General features: G+C 33.1%; 1 long non-coding RNA gene and 1 pseudogene across 1 annotated transcript; both read right to left on the bottom strand.

Moving 5' to 3' along the window:
• Window positions 1–2,502: 2,502 nt before the first annotated feature.
• On the bottom strand, window positions 2,503–4,735 carry LOC130728729 (uncharacterized). The gene is made up of 2 exons (XR_009015764.1): window positions 4,452–4,735; window positions 2,503–2,803 (listed from the first exon to the last, which is right to left on the bottom strand). It is a non-coding gene; the product is annotated as an uncharacterized LOC130728729 (long non-coding RNA).
• A 1,072-nt stretch (window positions 4,736–5,807) lies between these two features.
• LOC130717030 (allene oxide cyclase, chloroplastic-like) lies at window positions 5,808–7,130 on the bottom strand (annotated as a pseudogene).
• Window positions 7,131–7,830: the final 700 nt, after the last annotated feature.

Here is a 7,830-nt window from a genome sequence, read left to right as displayed (position 1 = left end):
TATATCTAATAAGTCTAAAATGAAATTTGCAATGCAAACATTTCCCTGTAATTTTATAACAGTAAGTAATTATAAGATTTTTGTTCCCTTTTGTATTTTAACATTATATCAAAGTTAATTTGTGATTGAACTGACAGAATACAGAGTGCTCTGTTCCTAACTCCAACTCCTTATACATTGGGAATGCTATTAGTTAAATTATTTGAGATTTTGCAATTGTATTGGTACTTTACTTTTATTCTCCCTTGCACAAATAATTGTACATCATTTGTAATTTCTATTTAAAAAGAGAGATAATGTAGCTCTTTCTTATTCCTATTCAAGAAAACTACATGTGATTACAGAAGTTTTGGTAAACCAACACACCACTGTAAAATATGTTTAAATAGGGGATAGGCCAGAACCTCCCCTACCCTTCACTGGATCCACCTTCATTGATAATTGAATTGTATTAAACTTAAGTGGTTAAAGTTGATAGAAATTAGATGGGAATTTTCAATTCATTTTAAGAACTTGATGGTGTTGGATGCATGAACTTTATTAGTATTTACTTCATTAGTCAATATAATTTATTACAGTCACATAGTAGTATGAATGATTAGAGTTGGTGAGGGTCTTAAATTTTTTTTTCCTTTGCAACCAGTTTCCACGGGGAAAGGGGTTACACGTGACTAATCTGGCTCGGGATACGGTAGTGATGTACCTAACCACAAATGTATTATTTTTTACCTTAGTGGGGATTGAACCCCGGCCAGAAGCCTAGGCGAAATCCCTTAAGAAAATGCACATTCACCACTTGTGCCACCCGTGAGGGTCTCAATAAAACAACTAAACTCATTTTAACAACTCCATAATTATATTGTTGTGATGTAAAAAAGAAAAAATAATTGGCCAGGTACCTAATAAAAAGTGACTATACATTGCACCAAAAGAAACAAAAAAAAAATTGACCATACAATCAGTGGGCCAGCATTTATTGTAATTATGCAAATTTAATTGAGAGAACCTGGCATTGATTGGTTAGTTATACACATGTTAAAACCACCATTACCCTTAATTTCCATCACTTAGTCAAACTGATTTTACAGGAGGCTTCACCAAATCTTATGATGATACACACTCCTGGTTCAAATACCACTTCAGGAAACTCCTCAATTGACATGCAATCAGATCAGTAAGTGCATGTTTAGATATATAGAAAAAAATACGGTAAAACCAAAATCACATAAGCAACTATAGAAGCTAAGAATAGTTATTTTAAACTTTCTATCCACCCAGGCTTTCCACCGGTACCCAAACATACACTTAAATATTTTCAATGAAAAACATACGTACAGAAAAAACACAAAGCATCCAAAAAGTTTGTTAATCAAAGAAAGGACACATAAATGGTTGCTTTCTTCTAACAAATTTCTTTTTTGAAAAGGAAAGAATATGAATTACGGATACAGGTTTTTTTGACATCTAAGAAGGCTATAACTATAGGCTGGGTTAATTTTTTTTTCTTCCCTTTCTGTCAGTAGCACCAGCATATAGTAAAACCATTTATATAAAACAAATTAAGGGTATATGCTCTTTTATTTTCTGAAATTTTTAAATTTCAAAGAGTACAATGAACTGAATGAATGAAGTTTCCCTCCTATGACATCTACAAATATGAGCTTTACTCTTGTTTTGTTGTAACCTAGTGAAAGCCCAATGGGGGTGAAACCATCTGATTATCTCTGTTTTTTCACCTCATGTCATGGTTTTGAACTGTTGGGTTGCTTTCAATGTAGGCCGGATGTGAAGATCAAAAGAGTGAGTGTCAGCACAGTGTGAAGGGAATAGTGAAGCATGAGAGTAAGAATTTCTTTGAAATAGTAAAGATACTCAGATATACAAACAAATAGTGCAGACAAGCAAATTTTATCTGTATACACTCTCTTCTACCATACATATCTCATTCATTACTCTATTTCTTCTCTTCTACTCCCACTTTTGATGTTTGCATTGTGCGAATGTCTACGGATCATTTTCTCTTTTGAAATTGTGAATGTGCATGTCACATTAATCTTGTCTTACACCTATGAAATTATAGAAGCAGTAAGGTCCCACCTGGACCTCATCATAGCCGTCAGTTTTGTCTGATGTGTATGCAAAGTTGGCATCAAGAAAGAGAGAGGTTCTGTTACTTGCCAGCTCTGGGGTCCATTCACTTCATTTATTTTATAAAGTTTTTCTATTTTTCAAGTTGGATATACTTTGTCCCCACAAACAAACTACTTGTTTCTTATCTTCTACAATGCCCAAACAATTACCATTATAAGTTTATAACAATATTCGAAAATGATGATTAGACATACTATTTCATCTGATATCCTTCAGATATTTGATCTAGTTGGGGTTTATAATCTCATTTTGTGAAGATTACAAATCGCCGCTAAGATGTATATCCAAAGGTGAAATGTGTATATCCGTAAATAAACCCAAGAATGTTTTGACACATAATTTACTAATTACTTAGATTAATTTAGAGGATACTATAAAACCACAACCCATCCCATGTAGATCAATGTTTTATTGTTTTACTCTGCTTTAGTCCGACAGCAACAATATTTTACATATTAGAACTGAGAAAAACATGATTGATATGGCAAAAAATTAAAAATGAGGAAATTGTGATATGAAAATTGGAAATATAAAGATGAAGGTTTGTTGTTACTTTGCTTTAATTTCCATCTAATGTTAAGATTTCCACTGCTCTCCAGCCTTTATGACCCTGTCCATCAGTCAAAGAATCCAAACAGCCTTCAAATAAGACCTAATATTCATCAGAATCAGTTAAAGTAATCAACAGAATTTCACAAAGTCTTCATAGGCATTATAACCAAGTTAAGCAGTAGAATTTAACAGGCACTTAAGACTGTTCACAATGTCTTCAATATTTACACAATATGTATACTAAAAACTAACACTTTGAGGGATAAAATGAATTACATTTTAAGCATTTAAGTTAAATGAGTGACTAAACTCCATCACAAATCTAAGTAAAAATGGCTCTTATCACTAGCTAGAATTCACCCTATAAATGGGGGATAGAGTCATTTGCAAACAACACAATCAACCAACATCAAATCCAACAACAAATTTCCAACATTTCTTTACTTTCTTTTAATTTCCTTTACTTGTCAATCTTTTACTTACTCTCTAGCCTTTAAATTTCAAGTATTTACTAATTTCTTTTGGCGTTTTATTTATTTTTTCAAGCGTTTACCCTTACCCTTAGTTGTACTTAAGTTTTTCACCTTACACTTCTAAATAGTGGCTAACTAATAGTCTTTTCGACCATGTTAGGAACCTACATTAAGAAACAAAGTTAATTCCTCACACAATTGCTCTGATTAGTGAATCACTCTATTGGTCGCTTAGGTAATTCATTGATAGGAACCACCCAACAATAACAAGAAAACTGTATTATTCAAGAACAAAAAACTACAAAATTGCTGAGTAATTCGAGAGTTCTATCACCTCTCCTTAATTCCCAGTTACAAATGATTCCCAAATATACCATTTCTCTCCAAGTCTCTCCCTAATTCCCAAATACAAATGATTCCCAGAGATACTATTTCTCTCTAAGTCTCTCTGATTTATATCATTCTCACTCACTTTCTAACTAACTCTCTCAAACTAACTAAAACTACATCAACTAACTAACTAATTTGCTAAGTAACTATGAGTACCTATCATTCATCCATTTTGTTTGAACCAACACTAACCAATTTTCTAAGTAACTAAAGATATGACATTTGCAGAATGATTATATTAGCCATTAGGTTGAACACAATGTAATTGTTGTTGCTAAGGAAAGGTAAGACCTCTGGCTACAAAGCAATACACAAAGGAAAGACCCTGCAGCTATGTTTTACTACTAAAATCAGTTTTCATGTCTAATATTAGTAGATCATGAGGAAGAGAATGTGTAACTCTAGCCATTGATACACTGAACATAAACATGTCACATGGGCTATGCCTAACAGTAGAACATTATGGAATGTGTATTCTTTGGCCAGGAGAAAACAGGGGAGATGCAGAGCATGAAAGGGTTATGACTAAAGTTCTAATTTATTAATTGAAGAAAAATAAGAACACTATGTGTGTGATCAGAACAACATTGTCAGAATTGATTTTGGTAAAGTCAATTATAGTAAAAATGATTTGTGAGTGAAATGATATATTTTTGAATACATATATGAGAAAAGTAATTTCTTAAGGTAATATTGTAAAATCCAATTATAAAATCTCAAGATTGATTATGTCCACTGTAGAAGTTACTTTTTCTAGTTTCTAAAATCAATTCTGCAAGTCAAATAGTCAATTGTCAAATAGCTGATTCTGGTGATTAAGAATTGATGGTATGACTCCCAAACATAGCAAAACAACAGAAAATGAAAAGGACAGTAAATACTTACAAGTGAATGGAAGTACATAGTATATGGGTTCCCGGGTAGACTGGACCAAGTTGTGATGAGAATCAATGGCAATAACAGATTTTTACTCCTCAATGTGACATTGATTCCCAACACAACATGATTCAGGCAACTAGGGTGATTTCATGGTGTGCCTGATGAGTGATTCATGACTTAGCCTCATGAAATGCATAGCAATATATGTATTAGCTGGATTGGTTAACACATTTCATTTTTTAATTAGATCATGAATTGATCTTTGACTTATTGAGAATGAACTAAGTGTAGTACACCAAACTCCATTGATTAGTACAAGTACTGCCTAGCTTTTTGTTTTACAAACACTATATAACCAACCCATTAGGTTTGTACTGGCCCATGTACTGGAACTTTGTACTCCCAGTACTATTGTCTTTACCCTTATCCTAGACTCAGATCAAGTTCATCTACAGTTCATTTTAATTACTTGAAATCTGAATGTTATGCTAGCTGTATCTGTATGACTGGAGGATGGAGACTATTATCCATAGTAAATTAATTTTTTTGGTCCGACATATGTTGGAGGCATTCATGTTGTTTGAACTGGGGATATACACTTTCCAGTGAGATTGAAAGATAGGAAAAGAAAAAAGAGAGATAAAAAAAGAAAGTTGGTGGAAATGAGATAGAAAGAAAAATGAAGTGTGAATATATCAAATTTATTTCTCAGCTTTACGATTTTAAAAACAGTTTAAAAATGAAGTGTGAATATATCAAATTCATATTTTTACACAACCTTTGTTACTTACTAGCACACTCATTTTCTTTAAAATTAAAAACTAAAAACATGAGATTCGATGTATAAATGGTAAAAAGTTGTGTTGAAGTAATCCACAAATCCTCTTTTTGTTTGATAAAAGGGTTGAGCCCATTGGATTTCTACAAAGGGCATGATAACCCAATAAGAGTAGTTCGAAGGCTGGAACTTCATGGCTGGGCCTTCGAAATGAATTGGGTATGTGATGGCAGAAATACCACCACAAGAAAAATAATAGTTCTGAAGATAACTTTTTTCTAATCATACATAAATAATATTTAATGGTATTATTTTTTTCAATATCACTCATTTTTCTATATGAAATATATTGACATGTTTACAGTGCATATTAAATCTTCTTATTTTTAAAGTTAATTTTTTTACATTGAAAAAATAATTTAAACCGGTCAGGAATCGATCTTTGAACCTCCCCCTGCCCAACTCATATGCCCTCATCTCAGCTATCCTACGGGACAAAAGTTAATTTTGATATAATCATAGAAAATAAAATATAACAACACAATTAATTAAGGCAAAAAAACAACCTCCAAACCCTTGAAATATTAATAATCGAAAGTTTCAACATTTCATGGCAAAAAAGAAATCCCACCAGCATAAAACCCATCATCATTAAACTTATTATTAAAGAACCAAAAATTAAGCCAAACTAGAGTAACTACAAAAACACCAATTGATCAATTAGTGAAACCGGCAATGGTAGCATGAGGCTCAAGTGCCTTAGCAGCAGGAGTGGCTTCAACAGAAGGGTGAGGCTCAACAGGCTTTCCAAGAAGCTCTTGAGGCAAATCTTTAACACCCTTCAAATAAAATGTGTAGAAAATCTTCAAAGATCCCAGACCCACCAGTCACAGCAAGCCATGTGTCTTCATAGGTCAGGTATGGTCCTTGCACTGCAATGTGACCATAGTCTCCAAAGTAGAAGGTGTAGATTGCTTCATATCTAGCACCTTGCTTCTCTTCTTTGTGCTCAATCAGAATGCAGATACCAGCTGATATTACAATGCGCTTTTGCAAATCCCCAGTGTACAACTGTATAATTCAGAATCATCCAACAATCAGAAACTACTAAAAATTCACTCTAATATAATGTAACAACATAATATTATAAAGTTTCATAAAATTATCGTTCAGAACAGAGAATATAATTAAATGCTACAAATGAAAGACCATGAATGATTCTGATTATCATTAGTGGAAGTCATTGAATTTATGAATAAAATGAATAGAAATTGACCTTGTTGCTGAAAGGGACTAAATCACCAAGAGAATTAACAGGTTTAAAGCCCAATCTTAGGTAAGCAGGACTCCCACGGTCTCTCTCATTGATCTCATACACATTCAGTTCTTGAACTTTTTCTGCATAACAAACCAAAAGGGTCAACACATAATAATCAATCCAAAAATCACTTTTATTTAGCAAAAACAAATGTGGTTAATGGTTATATATATTAGAAGAGTGGAAACATAAGTTTGATCAATTAGTTTGAATATAATATAAAAACCATTATGGTCTTTGCGCAGTTAAGTTTTTGGGAAAATTAGAATAATAAGAGTCTTAAAGATTAGATGATTTTGAGTTTTATTCTTGTTGCTCTCGTCATTTATGAAAAAGTTAAATTTCAACACATGATATGTAAAAAATTACCAGTGTCAGAAGATTCTGTGGCGTGGCTTCTACAACTGAATGATTTCTTAGGCACCAAAGAAAAGCAAGAGTGTGGAAGAGTGTTGTTCAGCTTGAGATTCACGGTGAGAGATGGGGTTGTTGAATTGAAAGGTGAGAAAGATTTGGTTGGTGGTGCAGTGAGCAATGATCTTGGATTGGCAGTTGAAGGTTTCACAAAGGCAGATGGGATGGTTGCAATATTCAGATTACAAGACAAGATTGTGAGAAAATATGGAAGGCAATGTGTGATTTATATAAGAAATTGGGTGCATCAGTGAATGGAAGTGTGATTTTGAATGGGAAAAAAGGGTCAAAAGTTCAATTAAGGTTAGAGAGGATTGTGGACGGTGTTTTGGTAGTGCCTCATTTTCTTTTGATGGGAATTGGTGTATCGTTTGGGGAGAGGGAGATAATAAATTGACTTCACTAACTACCACTTAATGTGTTGATTATGTTCGTGTATTTTTTGGTGTAAGCCTAATGAATGGAAATTGTTCCAATATCTACTTCAACAACTTAATTGGGCTACAAACAGGGTCTCTTTCTATTTTCCTTCTTTTGTTTTTTTGTCCATTCCGCTAATTGACTGTGTCATTTTATCTGTTGATTTAGATTCATCAGCATACTAGCTGATTCCAAGAATATCAACAATTAAACAAATCTAGGCAATGCTACACATGACAACAGGAGATACCTTGAGTTCTAGGGAAATACTCTAGACTTCCATATCTTTGATCCCACGATGATCATGTAATGTAGCCTTGACAAAATTCATCTCCGTGGATGAATTGCCACGTAGCAAAATGTCATCTGCATAAATGAGAAAAGTATTGCAGGAATTGACATAAGCATTAATGAACAATGATAAATTTCCAGTTGCTTGAGTATAGCAGTAAGAA

Source organism: Lotus japonicus, chromosome 1 (assembly GCF_012489685.1).
Source record: "Lotus japonicus ecotype B-129 chromosome 1, LjGifu_v1.2".
Lineage (NCBI taxonomy): Eukaryota > Viridiplantae > Streptophyta > Magnoliopsida > Fabales > Fabaceae > Lotus > Lotus japonicus.
This window is presented reverse-complemented; position numbering and strand designations above follow the sequence as displayed.